At 38.3% G+C, this 16598-nt stretch overlaps 1 long non-coding RNA gene and 1 pseudogene across 1 annotated transcript; one reads left to right on the top strand and one right to left on the bottom strand.

The window, feature by feature from the left end:
• Nucleotides 1-2592: 2592 nt before the first annotated feature.
• LOC103829240 lies at nucleotides 2593-9514 on the top strand. The gene is made up of 9 exons (XR_625508.2): nucleotides 2593-2976; nucleotides 3255-3313; nucleotides 3411-3608; nucleotides 3720-3788; nucleotides 3873-3922; nucleotides 4017-8641; nucleotides 8718-8797; nucleotides 8929-9019; nucleotides 9118-9514. It is a non-coding gene; the product is annotated as an uncharacterized LOC103829240 (long non-coding RNA).
• A 437-nt stretch (nucleotides 9515-9951) lies between these two features.
• LOC103829237 lies at nucleotides 9952-11094 on the bottom strand (annotated as a pseudogene).
• Nucleotides 11095-16598: the final 5504 nt, after the last annotated feature.

Raw genomic sequence — 16598 nt, 5'->3', positions numbered from 1 at the left:
TTTATGAACTCGGCAGTGCCCAATACAGGGAGCAAGCACCTTCTTCACGCGTCCCTAATGGTCTTGCGCGCAACCTGGAGCTGGAGATGCGGGTGGGAGGTCTTGAGACAAGCCTCCAAAGTGTGAGGGAGGACGTGTCTGAGGTGAAGCAGGATGTGTCCGAGATGAAGCAGGAGTTTGCATCAACAAGAGATGCAATCAATCAGCTCCTCCAAATGCTTCGTCCCCCACAAGCACCTACTGAACAGACTTATGCTCAGCCCCAAGTCCCAACTCCTCAGCCCTAAGTAGGTTCATGTCTTCTCTTTTGTAACAAAGCTCATCAAACTCTAGCTCATCTTTTGTAGAGTCTTCTTAGACTCTTTAAAACTCTTATTCCTTGTATAATTATCTACGTTTGTGTAATATTGAACCTACCCTTTTATATATATGCAATTTCTGTTTTAATTAGATGTGCAATGTTTTAAAATTTGAATGAAAATATAAATTTTTGAATTTGGCAATTAAAACAAATCAAAGAGGAAAACCATTTACAAAAATGGTTATTAACGTGGCTAACCAATACCACGTTTATAAAAAACAAATTCGTGGTTTTTTAAAGCCACGAATACATAGTGGCAAAACCGTGGTAACAACAGCCACTTTAAATTAGTTGTAAAACCGTGGCTATTATAGCCACTAAAAGTAGCAACGCTAAAGAAGTTATTAGCGTGGCTATTAAAGCCACGAAAAGAAGCGTGGGAAAAGCGTGGCTAATAGCCACGATAAGCCACGTTCTAATTCCAGCCACGAGGCTATAGCCACGGTAATTATCCTTTCCAAAACCGTGGCTCTTTTCTCACAAGCCACGAATTTCTCCTCTATAGCCACGAAGTTGTAGTGGCTATGCGGTAGTTTTTTACTAGTGGGAGTAGACTTCATTTCCACCTTGAGTGGATGGTTAAAATGATAACTGATGGTTCGTTCATCCAGTTTCGATGGAGACTCATCAGACTAGTCAAAATAAAAACTTGTTATAGTACGTAATAACTTTAGTTTTTAAAAGTCTTTCTCAATTACAAAAAGTACTCACATCTGAATCTGAATGAGCAAACGGATTCGAAGACTGCTTCCTATGCCGCGGTATCTTCTTTGAGGATGGAGAAGACTCCATACCATCCGATTTTGATGGGGACTCATCAGGCTAGTCAAAATAAAAAATTGTTATGACAATACTTTCTAGTTATAGAAAGGTGTTTCAGTAATTAAACGGACAAAAAAAAAAGATACTCACGTATGTATCATGCATGTCTGAGAGGAAAGGTGGAGTCATGGAATGCGAAACTGACAACGGGGATTTCGACGGCTTCCTATGTGGCGGCGGAGTAAACTCCATCTCCTCCTCCGTGAATAGAGGATTCTTCAAGATCTCGACGATATCAACCTCCCACGAGATCGACTCCTGAGTAGCCGAATGACGTTTATTATGCGTGACGGATTTTCTCAACGGAGGAGGTCCACTGTTAGCTCTGAGGTACTTACCGTTTCTCGTCCTGAGCATGATCTTAGACCCTTCTCTCACCGGCTCCCACTCAACAGATGAATCGAGTTGAATCGGCATTAGCTGAATCACTCTCTTCCCTTTAGCTCCGAGTAAGAACCGCTCGTTCAAAGCGGTTAAGTATTTGCCGTAACAGCTTTTAAGACGGATGACATGATCCGAATCGCGAACCGGTTCGACGGTCCACTGAGCGTTTTTGGTTGATCCTTTTTTTTTCTGAAACACTGTTTCTTCGTCGTCCGCCGCCGCTAGAAACTTGTTGTGGCTGCTACGTATTCGAATAGCTTTTGCCTTCTGAAAAATATCCATTGCTGATACCGTTTCGTTTTCCTTGAAGCTCCACGTCTTCTCTTTTTGCTTGAACATAGTCATGCTCTGTAAAAAAAAAAGAGTAAATGAATGCGAGATTTATCATTTATGTAATAAAAAATAACCATAGGGCGAACCCAACAAAGGACTGCATGTGGTGAGTGACAAGAAATCTGGAAAAGTCAGACTTTGATGATTGGATTTACAATGTTTCTATTCGCGTGATGTTTTTAACACCAAATCAGGATTCTTTTGTACTAATTGTTTTACTTCCCAAGATTACAAATTTAATGTTTCTTTATTTTTAATGTTGGAGTTAAATCTGAGAAGAAAACCATTTTGTTATACAGTATGAAACTCTATTTCAACAATTTTCAGTTAAAAATACCTTCAATCATTCATAATGTTTTTTTTTGACAAAGAATCATTCATAATGTAATATTCCGGTTCTCAATTAAGCAAAATATTGGGAGTTAGTGAGACGATTGGTCGAATAACAACCAATAAATTGATAAATGATACAAAGTTTTTTCACAGCTCTAGTAAAGTCCTTCTTGTCACCACAATGGGTTTTCTCTCTCTTCAATTTCCTTACGTTTAAAAAAAAAAAAATTGTGAGCTCACTCAAATTTTCATTTATGTTTTAATTTATGAAATAATTATATTACTTTTAATAATATTATATTAGCTTCTTCTTTTTTGACATCAATCTTTATAAATAAAGTTGACTTGTGCTCTCTACTCCTTCAGCCACACGTCCTCTTTTAGTATGGTGCTTTTACTGACACGTGGCATGCTCTTTTAAGACTATTCTCTCGATGTATTGCAATGGGCTTCTGCCATTGATTTTTTTTTACACACGCTGGTCCAGATTTTTTTAGGGTTTCTTTCAAGTCGTCAGTCACCGTACCCCTTCGGATCTCACCAAATCCAATCAACATCTATGTAACGGCTTCGATTTTCCTTAATATACTACATTAATCCAGCATTGGCGTCGTTTCCACCTCTCCTCCCACTCTTTCACAATCGGCCCAAACATCATCGAAGGTGACCGATTGAAGTTCCCACAGCTTCACAGCTCCAAAATCTGAAAGAACAATCTCTGTCAAGCATCAATTTCAACTATGGTGAGTTTATGCATTCTTCTTGTCGCTGCTCAAATACGGCAGAGGTTCGTCTTGCTGCTGTTCAAACACCATGAGATTTAGAAACGTTTTAGCTTCTTCATCACCTTGATTGCATGTTCTATAGTTGTCGTAGGAGGTTCTTGTCTTAAATTTGAAAGTTTGTGATGATCAATGCCTTATGTTAGCTTTACCTTATCATTATGCCTTTATGTTTATATCAGATTCCACGATTGAGAGTGATAAATAACTTATAAACCTTGTGTGCTCATGTTTGTCAGGAATGGGTGATAGCTTTCTTGTCCTCCAGATTATAGAGAAAGTTTGTGTCGGACAAATAGTAAGTTCTGCCTTTTTCTTAAAACTAATTTCATCTATATCCAAAGATTAAATCTTATAGTTAATTAGCATGGCAAATACTTTAATGGTTGGTGCAGATCTTGAAGCTTGCTTTGGAGAATGGTTGTGGCATACTCAGGATGATCCGCACGTTGGGCTCTGAATCTACAAGACTTTCAGAAATCAGTAACAACTCATAAGTGAATTCTTATCAATGGAATATCTGCCAAGGTGAGATTATTGATCTCTTGATCTGGAAGTAGTGTTGCACCTTCGACAGAAACTGGAATGTAAAGGTACAAGTACAAAAACTAAATGCCTTAATTTTCCTCTACAAGTCGCACTATTGACGACCTGTAAAAATGATCTCTTTACTTATAAAGTTACAAAAAAAATTTATTCCCTAGGTTGTAGACTTTGGGCTGTCAAAGTGGAAGAACGCAACATTCTTAAGCACTAGATCCGGGAAAGGAACAGTAAGCCATCTCTGATTCTATAAACCGATAAAACATTCTTGCGGTTCTGTAACGAACCATCATTCATATTTTTTCTATGTGCAGCCACAGTGGATGGCCCCTGAAGTTCTAAGGAGTGAACCTCCGAATGATTAGTACATATTAACTCTTGCTTACTCTCTTTCTTGTGATGCATTGTTCAGTATCTTAGAATTTTGGATTAAAAACTCAATACTTTTGTTGTAACAGGTGTGATGTGCTCAGCTTTGGAATCATCTTATGGGAGCTAATGACTACTTTAATTCCATGGGACCGTTTGCGATTGTTACATAAACATTGTTCTAACTTTTTAATTTCTTCTTGGTGACAGTCAACGCTAACGCAAGGATCTGTTGGGGCGAACCATCAGCTAAGGTTCAGAGCAAACTTGATGTTGTTGCAAGTAGAGCAAACCTTAGATTTTCTGATTTAATGAACGTCTTTGCTTTCCTTCTCTTTTCAGGTTGCCAGGTCATGGGCAGACCCAGGATCATCTACTTTGAAGGTCGTTCATGCACAGAACATTGAACCAACGACCATCTCTGAGCTTAACCAGTTTATTACGACCGCTGATTCACAGGTGAAGTATCCTTACTTATATCTACAAGTTGCAAATTCTAAATTAATGAAACATGTTGAGCTTATTCTTGGTAACTATTAGAATTCAAAGGTCAGTAGAATTCAAAGAACGTGTTATGGAAACTATTAGAATTCAAAGGTCAGTGAAAGCGTCCTGTGTGAACATTTCTTCATAGGTTTCATCTCTAATAAAGATTAAAACGATTAACTCCACTTCTATCATTACTCCTGTATAGGGATGTATCTATTGTTTGCATGGTGTGTTCGACGCACTAGCAGTAATATTTCATGAAAAGTTACTCAGCTTCAACGTGGGCGTTAAAAGTCACTATAGGAGAAAGGGGAAGAAGCACTTGAGCTGAAAGAAGAAGGTTCAGATTTGCACTAGGAACAGTACTGGTGCCAAGTTATGAGAAAGAGGTAAACACTTCTAATATCAAAGAATTTAAGAGAGACCATACGCTATTAAGTATGTGTGGTTGAAGTTTCATGCCTTTGTATGTTATGTTCTCCTCGAATCCATCAACTAGATTGCTAGCGTATTGAAGAAGTTAATAGATGATGGTTTGACTTCTTTCTACGACCAAATTTTTTTCTTCAGTGCAGGTCTTTATTTAGATTGTAGTTCCCATCACCTATGACTTTTTCTATTTATATTACACTAGCAGCAAGTGTTTTCTGAAGAATTTAACAGGAAACATCAAGTGAGAAATCGTCTAAAAGAGTGAGCATCAAGAATTTTTTTGCTTTTGACTATGTAATTAAGTTGCATTACACTTTGTTGTATGACTGTATCAACCATTAAATCACTATGAATTCTCAAATATATAACTGGGTCTGTTATTTTTCTTCAGATCTGTTACTGGTGATAACTTTTTTTAATAAAGTAAGGATGAGATAATTGAGAAAAAAAGTAAGATGAGATAGATCTATAAGGTAGTAGTTAACTGTTCGATTTTGAACATGTGAAGATATAGTTTTGGGAAGTAGATGGTGTGATTTTCAGTAGAGAAAAACAAGAATTTGTACACAAACTAAAGAAAGGAATACTGATGATTGACGTTGTGAGCATTAACCGTAAAGCAAATGGAATCAATTTTTTATTGGTTTATGAGATGAAACTCATCTCATGTATCAGTTTTAAGGAAGTGAAGCGAATCAATATTTGAGAGGGCCAGAGGCGAGGATGAAAATTTTGAAAGTGGATATGTAACAACCGCAAATTATTTACCATTCATCACTCTATGATTAAAATAACGCACTTTCGAAACGAAGCAAAACAAAAAGTAAATAAGCAATTTTTTTTTAATACATGCCAAACATAGAAAACGTTACTATCATTATCCTTATATAGAAAACATAGAAAACGTTACTATCATTATCCTTATATCAAACACAGCGGATCATTAACATAACACAGCGGTTCATTTAAAACCGCACCGCATGCACATATATTTTATCTTTTAATAATAAAAATTTGTTTATATGTTCAGTATTAAAATCTGACTCTTAGAAATAAAAATAATAGTTACTCTTACTTTAGATTTTCTTCAGCTATATCATATTGTACAATAGGGATAAAAAAAATATAAATTATTACATTTTTTATCAACGATGTTCAGTATGTGTCTAACAAAAAAATGTGTGATCTTTTCAACTCAAACCACACCATTTAATGAAATTTACGATATGATCTCAGAATAAACATAGATAAAAGTACATTTTCAAATGTTTTGTAAAATTAAAATAGTATTAGTGTAAACTAACCCGCCCGTAGGGCGGGCCAAACCCTAGTAATATTATATTAGCTAGATATTTCATGGGAACATCATGCCGTAAAGGAGGTACAGCTGTACTGCCCGCCACCCGGGTTCGAGTCTTGGCCACAACGGATTTAACATCCCTTCCGTTGGGGCGCTGGACCCCTTTCGGGGGGATAGTTGGGAATGTGGCTGCCCAGATACCAGAGTTATCAAAAAAAAAAAAAAAAAAAAAACATCATGCCGTAAAGTTGCTCTAAGTATCCCTATAATGCATCATGTTATTTTTTTACAAATTTCATCGTGGTTCTCTCAATGTTGCGTTAGATACTTAGTTATGCAGTTTATATGTTAAAACTAACTATCAACAGAGTTGTATTATTTGAATTGTGTTTAACAAAATGTAAAACATAACTACATGGCCGGCCTAAGTTACAAAAAAAATACATGGCCGGTCCTTTTGTTCCTCAAGGAGTAAAAGTATTGATTGCAAAAACAGGACTCGATCGAATTTTTTTTAAAACTTAATCTAAGCGTTTGTCTATCAAAGCTTGAAGATTGTAGAAGTTTGGCTAGCCTTTATTAAGAAAATTGCTATGATTTTCCTTTTTTTTTTGTTCCTTATAATGTCACTATGCCATAGAAATTTGGCTAGCCTTCATTAAGAAAAGTGGCTATGATTTTTTTTTTTGTGCTAGTAGGTTCGTGAAACGAAATCATATATGTAATATGTAACGGAGTTTCTCCACGGCGGCGATCCACCGTTAGCTCTCATCCATTTGCCGCACCAAGATTTCAGCTTCACGGACACCCCATTTCCCTCCGGTTCCCAGTGCGTTTGCATATCCATAGGGTTGTTAGACGACTGCGTTTGAGTCACTTTCTCAACGGCCATACCTAACAGTAACGGTTTACTGTTCGCCGTTAAGTACGTGCCGTGACAGCTTTTTAATCTGATCAGGTTCGGTTTACCGACGACGGTCTCCACCGTCCAAACGGAGAGCCGTGTATATCCTCCTTTTCGGCTTTGACGGATGTGTTTTTGGTCGCTCTCGGCGACTAAAAACTTATCAAGATGGCTCCGCAACTTAACGGTGTTGCCATTGGTGAATAACTCCATTTCTTTTGAGGTTTGAAGAAGAGACCACAACAAGGAGAGTTTTTTTTCTTGGTTTTGTGATGGAAGGAGAGATCTGACCCTGAGGAGGAAGAGGAAGGCTTTATGGTTGTTTATATAGGTTAATAATTAAAATGGGACATAAAAAGCCTGGCTAAAAGGGAACTACTGTAAGTTAATATCCGGAGGTAGTATTCAGTGTGCAATTATTTAGAAAATTTTCAATTGAAATGATGAAACAACTAACGTTAAATATTAATCAAGTGTGAAAGTTGGAAGGAAATCAACCAGTAAATAAATGTAATATTTCAAAAGAAAATATACTGTGGGAGGTTCATCACCTCGTAACTTATCGTACACTTACCTCACGCGCATGATGTTGAAGACTTCGCAAGAAAATGTCTTATAAAATAATATCATACAGTGTGTCGAGTTATCTATGAATCACAATGTCACATCAATAACTTAAGTTTTTTTTTTGAAAAAGAAAATCAATATCTCAAGTTAAACCGTTGATACTAGTATATACAGACATATCATATCTCTTGTTGGTTTGCAATGATTTATAATTTCTCTTTCGTTTCAACTGTTTTCTAATGCACCATCAGAAATCTAAATTGAAATTTGAAAATAAAAAGCTGGTATCCAAACCATTATAAATTAAGGATGAAATATAATCTTATTGATCCATCCTGATTATGTAATATTGATGAAAGACAAGTTCAGCTAGGCAATTATTTTAATTGTGGCTCCTGAACATATATAACTGAATAAATGTTATATTTTTGTTTAAAAATATATATTGTATTAAATGAAGTACAAATACTAAAAATAACTTTTTATGTCTAAAAACTATTATCAAAACTATAAATTAAAAACACTTCAAACTATTATAGAATAAAATGGGTTATGAAGTATTTGATAAATTTTAAAATTATTTAGATTTTTAAAAATATTTTATATTTTGGAACATAAAAAAACTCTCTTAATCACTTTACATTTTCGAGACGGGTGGAGTGTTTCATATAAGAAATCATAATACTTTTAATGTTCATAGTAGAGTGTTCTGAAAAAAATGTTCATATTATATAGTTTTAACTTTTTTCGAGTAACAATAGAGAAAACAATGGATGATAGACGATCATGAGATCAGCATTGTCGCTGCCTCTTAGGTCACCCCTTAACCCAAGAAAACAATAAAAACAATAATAGAGAAGAGAGAAGTCCAAGAGGCGAGTCTTGGGTAAAGGTTGGAAGGCCTGCCTCTTAGAGACACGTGTCAAGCTGAGAGAGGACCAAAATATAAGTGGGTCTCTCTCTCTCGATCCTCTCTCTCCAAACACGAGTGCTTCATCGTCCTTTCCACCATCTCTGTGCAGGTATTCGATTTTCCTCCATAAATTCGTATTTTTATGAATCCAGTCGATTTTAGGTATTAAGGATTATTGGTCTTAGGAATCTGGGTATTAAGGATTATTGGATTTTTATGAATCCAGTCGGAAGGATCTGGTAAAGAGCTTAGCCGTCGTAGAATGGTAATTTAAAAACCTCAATCTCTGCTTTTTCGAATTAGATTCTATCGTCTTTGGAATCTGGATTTTATGTTCTTTATTTTATTTTATCTGATGATTGGGACTGAACGAATTGGACTTGATGCTGGTGACAGTCTTGGTGCTCTTGGTTTGAACCTCGAATCCACTGGCCCTGGTGTATTTGATGCTCTGTTTTCAAGTTTCTCCATGATTCTTGTGACAGAGGTTTGTCTGCATTATTTGGTTTAAAGTCATTCTTAGTTAGCAAAAAAAAAATTATAGTGTAAGAGAAACCATCAATTAAGCATCAGCCTTTGTTGCAGGGTTTGAGTATTGATCATAGTCTGAGAGCAAGAGAAACCACCAAAACATCAGCCTTTGTAGCAGGGTTCGAGTATTGATCATATGTGTTGAGCGAGACTAAACCATTACAGATACAGGCTTCAGCCAAGAAAGACATTGCCTCCACCAAAGTTGCCAATTGATCACATAACCAAGCTCTGTCGTGGGGATTGGATGATTAAAAGATCGTCAAGTTCTAACCTAGTGCAGCATCAACGTCCATTACAAAAGGTTGTATTATCAGAAACTTATATAAATGATATGGATATTAAAAGTGTATTCACAAGATCAAATGTTCCTTCTCAAGTTCTTTCAATTTTTTTTTGTAAGAACTCTTACTTAAAAACCTTGCAATGGAGGACAAAAATTTAAGTATCTCTTAACTAAAGTTTTTAACATAAATTTATTATTAAACAAGTGATTAAGAGATTTTAATGGATTCTAGGGATAAAGATGTTCTGAGGAACATGTAACTGCGCGTGGGATATGCTGTCTCTTCATATAACAAAAAGTCAAGAGAATATGTCTTTTAATATTATATATTTTGTCAGCAGACCCTATCTTGACTTTTTATTCTTTATAATTTAATACAATCGTTAACCTGTCAGGCTTTCAAAGACATAGCACCAAATAATATTTGCTTACTTATGAAACTTCGAACGTTATTAGGGTGATGCATCATGCATGTAATAACTAACAAGTCTTAACATGACTTTTTGTATATTAATTACAAAACTAGTAGACATCTGGAAGTTATATGACTAGGTGATGCTTCATGCAGGAAAGAAGATTTATGGCAGCGCACTACATTATGATCTTATGAAAACGTCTATTTATATTCTTGGTCAAAGCGAAAATTATTTACATAGAAAGTTCAAGTTCAGCTTTTACATCGACAATTACTATATTCAACAAAGCGCAAAAGCATAGTCTAAAGGATAACAAGACGGTTCTGTTTTTATGGTGTAATCAAGCAAACTTGAAATATGAAGATTCCAACACATTGGCTTTCTCACATGTAGTTACAATAGCTTCTGCCTTCCATGAGGTAACTCTTCTCCTGCCACGAAACATCTACGTTTCATACTGTATAAACACCGATGCATAATAGACATGAAATGTATCCTAAATCAACATTTGTGCGCATATAAAGTGACTAAAAGAATACCAGCAAATGCCACAAGAAAGGAGCACCATCTCTCTGCTTTATCCTCCTCTCCAATACTCTAACCGCTGCAAATCCAGTGCTTGTATCTCATAAATGCAAGAACATGCATTACCTTATAGTCAACAACGTCAAAGTTTGGACCAAGCATTTCTAGAGCTTTTGTGTTGTTGCCTTTTCCATATTCATATACAGCTTTCAACAAAACTAACCTGAATCGCTTTCTGCATCAACTGTTGTTTCTTATTGTTCAGGTTACATGTTCTGTTAGAATTAGATGAGTCAGATGATAAGTCAAGAAACAAGAACAACATGTTACAAGAGAGAAAAGTAGTACTGACCGGGACTTGAGGCCCTCGAGCAGTACATGTGCTTGTGAACTGTTTCCAACTTTACTCAACGCCCAAATTGTTGTAATATCAAAAAGCTACTCTTGGTACCACATTTTCTGAACATGGAAATGGTGCAAACTTTTGAAGAAATGCAAAATAAATGCATAAGAATGCAAGGAAAACACATAGACACTACTTACTTGGTCAGTCAAACAGTCTGCTAGGACTTTTAGTCTGTCTAAAAACTCAGGTAGTTTATCGCGTGTGTCCAAGCGCAACATCAAACCGAGAGCATCCATGTAGACCTAATTTTAATATTAATTACAAGTATAAGACATGTTAGTCCCATGTTACAAATTTCTTTTGAACATCCCATGTTACATTTTAAAAAAGGTGAAGAAAAATTATAAGGGAATCACGTCTGTAGCAACAGCATCTTCTTTCTCCAGCTCTTTGCACATCTTATTATCATATATTTTTTGTACTTTACTTATGGGAGAGCTTCCTTCCAAGTAACAAACAGCGACATGCCACCAGTTATGCGAATACCTAATGTTTCAAATGTTTATTTTTCTTTATAATAGGTGTTTCCATGGATGATCATAAGATTTTTCTAATTTATTTGAAAAATATTTATATACCTCAAGGAAGAGCATGAATCCCATGAAGCTGAGCATGCTTCCATGAACTCTACTGCTTCTTAGAAACGACATTCAGTTTGAAGAACATGACACAACTACCCAAAACACACAAATGAAAGCTTGCATACCAAGTAACAACAAAATATAAGGATAATATATAAACGTTGAGAACTCACACAATGATGAGCCCAAGAGTCGTTTTTGTTGATCTCATATCCTTTTGTTGGATATAGTCAAGCTTCTATCCATTGGTTTAATGTCTAATTGTATAGCTAGATTAAAATTGGTTTAGTCGGTTAAGCTTGTAATCAATTAGAACCGGCTCTCTCTCTAGTTAGTTGGTTTCACGTGTGGAGTGTACGCACGTGTGACGGTTAGACTAGGATAAGAATGAGCTGAGCTGATTAGGATCTTGTTAGATCAGTACTCAGACGTATCGCAGTGAGAGAGAAGCTAGGTGATCGAGTTGTAAAGACGGTGGCTCGGCTTGTGAGTTCATCCGTTGAAGGTATAGTCTATTGCCGGTTCAATCCCGGCCCCGGTGAGGTATAGCGGCCACTCCTCGTTAACGGAGTGGTGCGGTGAACACCGGGTGAACACTCGCTTGTGTGATCCTTTAGTTCGATAGTAAACGGCAATCGGGTGGAGCGTGATTGAGTTTCACAAATTGGTATCAGAGCCGGAGGTTAAGAAGATCGAGCTAAAGATTACAAAATCAAGAACGGCGAGTTTCGACTTCGCGATCGGAGAGTGAATCTGCGTAGTAGACGAATCTTGTGATGGCGACTCACAAGATGAAGATGCAGATCCAGATCACGATGTTCGACGGGACTGGTGACTTCGGGATCTGGAAGAAGACGATGCTAGCTAACCTAAGTGTCCAAGGTTTAAAGGACGTTCTGTCACCACAGTCACAAGCCTTAGTGACGACGAAGACAGATGAGGATGACGAAGAATCCAAGAAGAAGAAAGATCTTGAAGAAACGGCAAGATTGGATCGAGATGAGAAGGCGTTAAACATCATCTTCATGACTGTTGGAGATCATGTTCTCAGGAAACTCGATAAGTGTACTACAGCACTGGAGGCATGGGAACTTCTTGACAAGCTGTATATGTCAAAGACTCTTCCCAACAGAGTGCACGCGCAACTCAAAGTCTACTCATTCAAGATGCAAGAAGCAAAAACTATTGACCAGAACGTCGACGACTTCCTCAAACTTGTCACAGACCTGAACAACCTCAACATAGAAGTACCTGAAGAGGTACAAGCAATATTGCTACTCAACGCTTTGCCAAGCAGGTATGACTCCCTTAGAGAGACGTTAAAGTATAGTAGAGAGGCTATTAGTGTAGATGAGATAGCTAGCGCTGCTAAGTCTAAAGAATTAGAGTATAAGGACTCATCTACAGCTAAGTTGAATGGGGAAGGAAACTATGTTAGAGGCAGGTCAGAGAGTAGGAATAGAAATGCTTTCAGGTAAAAGCAAGTTCAGGCCAAGATCAAAAAGCAAAGATGGGAAGCGTCTGTGTTGGTCATGCGGAAAAGAAGGACATTTCAAGCGGCAGTGTCATAAATGGCTTGAAAGGAACAAGAATCAGAAGTCTGATCAAGACAGTGGGGAAGCTTCTTTAGCAAAAGATGACGCAAAGGACTTGGTAGGGCTGATAGTGGATGAAGCTAATGCAGTGGTAGCAGACTACGATGAATGGGTGCTTGACACGGGTTGCTCGTTTCACATGACACCGAGACGAGATGTGTTTCTTGACGTACAAGAAGTTCGACAAGGCAGAGTGAGAATGGCGAATGATACGGTAGTAGAAGTCAAAGGTGTGGGAGCTGTGCGCTTCCAAAATGACGATGGAACTACTTTTCTACTCACCGAAGTCAGATACATGCCAGGGATTTCAAGAAATCTGATATCAATGGGACCCTTGAAGAAAAAGGCTGCGAGTTCAAGGCAGCAAATGGAGTCCTGAAAGTTGTCAAAGGGTGTACAGTCTTTATGAAAGGACTAAAAAGACAGTCTCTCTACATCCTAACCTCTAAGGCCAGAACATCGTCATCGTACGTAGGTGAAACCAGTTCAGCTTCAACTACAGACAAGCTGATCAGTGACACTCAGATGTGGCATAGCAGACTTGGCCACCTCGGGCAGAAGGGTATGGAGATCCTTAACAAGAAAGGATCATTTGGTAATAGCAAAGTGGAGAGCTTGAAGTTCTGCGAAGCATGTGTGATTGGGAAAACACACAAGGTAAGCTTCAGCCAGGCGAAGCACGTAACCAAAGATAAGTTGGATTACGTACACTCTGACCTCTGGGGATCACCAAATGTCCCATTTAGCCTAAGCAAGAGCCAGTACTTCGTCTCATTCACAGACGATTGTACAAGAAAGGTGTGGCTATACTTCCTAAGGTTCAAAGATGAAGCATTTCAGAGTTTTGTAGCATGGAAGCAGATGGTAGAAACGCAAAGCGAGAGAAAGATCAAGAGACTCAGAACAGACAATGGGTTGGAATTCTGCAACAAGCAATTCGACGGGTTTTGTAAGGAGCATGGGATTGTTAGACACCGTACATGCACATACACACCGCAGCAAAATGGTGTTGCTGAAAGACTTAACAGGACGATAATGAACAAGGTTCGAAGCATGTTGAGTGAGAGTGGAATGGAGTAGAAGTTTTGGGCAGAAGCAGCAGCTACTGCTGTATACCTAATCAACAGATCCCCATCGTCGGCTTTGGAGTTCAGAATACCTGAAGAACAATGGACGTCTCAAGCTCCTGACCTTAGTAACTTGAGAAGGTTTGGGTGTCTGGCTTATGTTCATTCCTCTGAAGGAAAACTCCTGCCAAGAGCCAAGAAAGGGATATTTACTGGCTATCCTGAAGGAGTTAAAGGTTTTAAGGTGTGGCTACTCGAAGAGAAAAAGGTAGTTATCAGTAGAAATGTTGTGTTCAGAGAGGAACAGGTCTACAAAGACATTAAGAATGAGGTAGCTGAGATCGAGAATGCCAGAACAGTTCCTCAAGTAGTAGATTTCGACGTACTGAAGACTGAGAAGGAGGATAACGGTACAGAAGTTGAAACAGAGACTACTACCGATGGAGCGGAAGATCCAGAGGAACCCGACATAAATCAGTATCAACTGGCCAGAGATAGAGACAGAAGATCAACTAGACCTCCACCGAGACTGATGGACTATGAGTGTGACATCACTGACGGCGAGGATCAGTTTGCTGGCTTGGTCTGTCTAATGTCCGAAGATACATTAACAGAACCAAGTTCATGGAAAGAGGCCATGATGGATGCAGATAGTGATAAATGGACTGGAGCAGCTCAAGATGAGATGACGTCTCTTGAAGCAAATGAGACATGGGATCTCATAGATAGACCTAAGGGTCAGAGGACAATTGGCTGCAGATGGCTCTTCAAGAGAAAGGCGGGAATAGCTGGAGTGGAACCGCCAAGACATAAAGCTAGATTGGTAGCAAAGGGCTACTCCAAAACAGAGGGAATAGACTATCAAGAAATCTTCGCTCCGGTGGTTAAGCATGTTTCCATACGGTTCATACTATCGGCTGTCACTCACTTTGACATGGAGCTACAGCAGATGGATGTAAAAACCGCATTTTTACATGGTAATTTGGATGAGTTCATAGTTATAGAACAACCAGAGGGTTTCGTCGATAAAAGATATCCGAACAGAGTCTGTAAGCTAAAGAGATCGTTATATGGTCTAAAGCAGAGTCCAAGACAATGGAACAAGAGGTTTGATGACTTCGTACGATCAAAAGGATATACTAGAAGTAAGTACGATTCATGTGTCTACTTTCAGAAGAACAAGCAGGGAGAATATGTCTATATGTTGCTTTATGTGGACGATATACTCATAGCTTCCGTCAACAAAGCTGAAGTTCAGAAGTTAAAGTCTGTTTTGAGCGCGGAATTTGAAATGAAGGATTTGGGAAACGCCAAAAAGATTTTAGGAATGGAGATCACTCGAGATCAGGTTAACAGGAAGCTCAGTGTTTCTCAAGAAGATTACTTGCGTAAAGTATTGGGTAAATTCAATATGGAGGAGTGTAAAACGGTTGCTACACCGTTAGGAGCTCATTTTGCGCTAAAAGCAGCTACAGATGAGGAGTTGCGAGATCAGGAGGAGCGTATGAAGAAAGTGCCATATCAGAATGCAGTGGGAAGTATTATGTACTCGATGGTAGGAACACGTCCTGACTTGGCATATGTAGTAGGAGTGGTCAGTAGATTCATGTCACGACCTCTCAAAGATCATTGGCAGGCTGTTAAATGGGTACTGAGATACATTAAAGGCTCCACAGATACTTGTCTGAACTTCATACGAAAGGGAGACTTTGTGGTTACCGGTTATTGTGATTCAGATTATGGTGGTGACATGGATAATGCAAAATCAACAACAGGAATGGTGTTTACTGCGGGTGGTAACCCCGTGAGCTGGAGATCGTCCCTACAGAAGGTAGTGGCACTATCAACAACCGAAGCTGAATATATTGCGTTGTCAGAAGCAGTGAAGGAAGGTGTATGGCTGAAGAGGTTTGCAGAAGAGTTGGGATTTCCTCAGAACTCAGTAGAGATTTACTGTGATAGCCAAAGCGCAATTGCATTATCCAAGAATGCAGTGTTTCACGAGAGGGCCAAACACATGGCTACGAAGTATCACTTTATCAGAGACTTGATTAAAGTGGGAGAAGTACAAGTTTTGAAGATTGCAACGGCTTACAATCCTGCTGACATCTTCACAAAGGTGTTACCTGTGTACAAGATGATGGAAGCATTGAAGATGCTTCGTGTTACTAAAGACTGAAGCAATAAGGCATTGAGTCCGGTCAAGGACTCAAGGAAGAGCTCGGTAAAGAGTTCAAGGAGGAGCTCGGTGAAGAGTTTCATAAGAGGAGCGCGGTGAAGAGTTCCTAGGAGGAGCAGTTACAGCTGCACAATGATCAGGTATGTGATTGTTGAAAGCATTATGTTCAGAGTCATGAACATGGATTCATCTAAGCGTGTGATGAGTGGAGACTTGCCTAAGGAGGAGATTTGTTGGATATAGTCAAGCTTCTATCCATTGGTTTAATGTCTAATTGTATAGCTAGATTAAAATTGGTTTAGTCGGTTAAGCTTGTAATCAATTAGAACCGGCTCTATCTCTAGTTAGTTGGTTTCACGTGTGGAGTGTACGCACGTGTGACGGTTAGACTAGGATAAGAATGAGCTGAGCTGATTAGGATCTTGTTAGATCAGTACTCAGACGTATCGCAGTGAGAGAGAAGCTAGGTGATCGAGTTGT

Source organism: Brassica rapa, chromosome A07 (assembly GCF_000309985.2).
Source record: "Brassica rapa cultivar Chiifu-401-42 chromosome A07, CAAS_Brap_v3.01, whole genome shotgun sequence".
NCBI lineage: Eukaryota > Viridiplantae > Streptophyta > Magnoliopsida > Brassicales > Brassicaceae > Brassica > Brassica rapa.
This window is presented reverse-complemented; position numbering and strand designations above follow the sequence as displayed.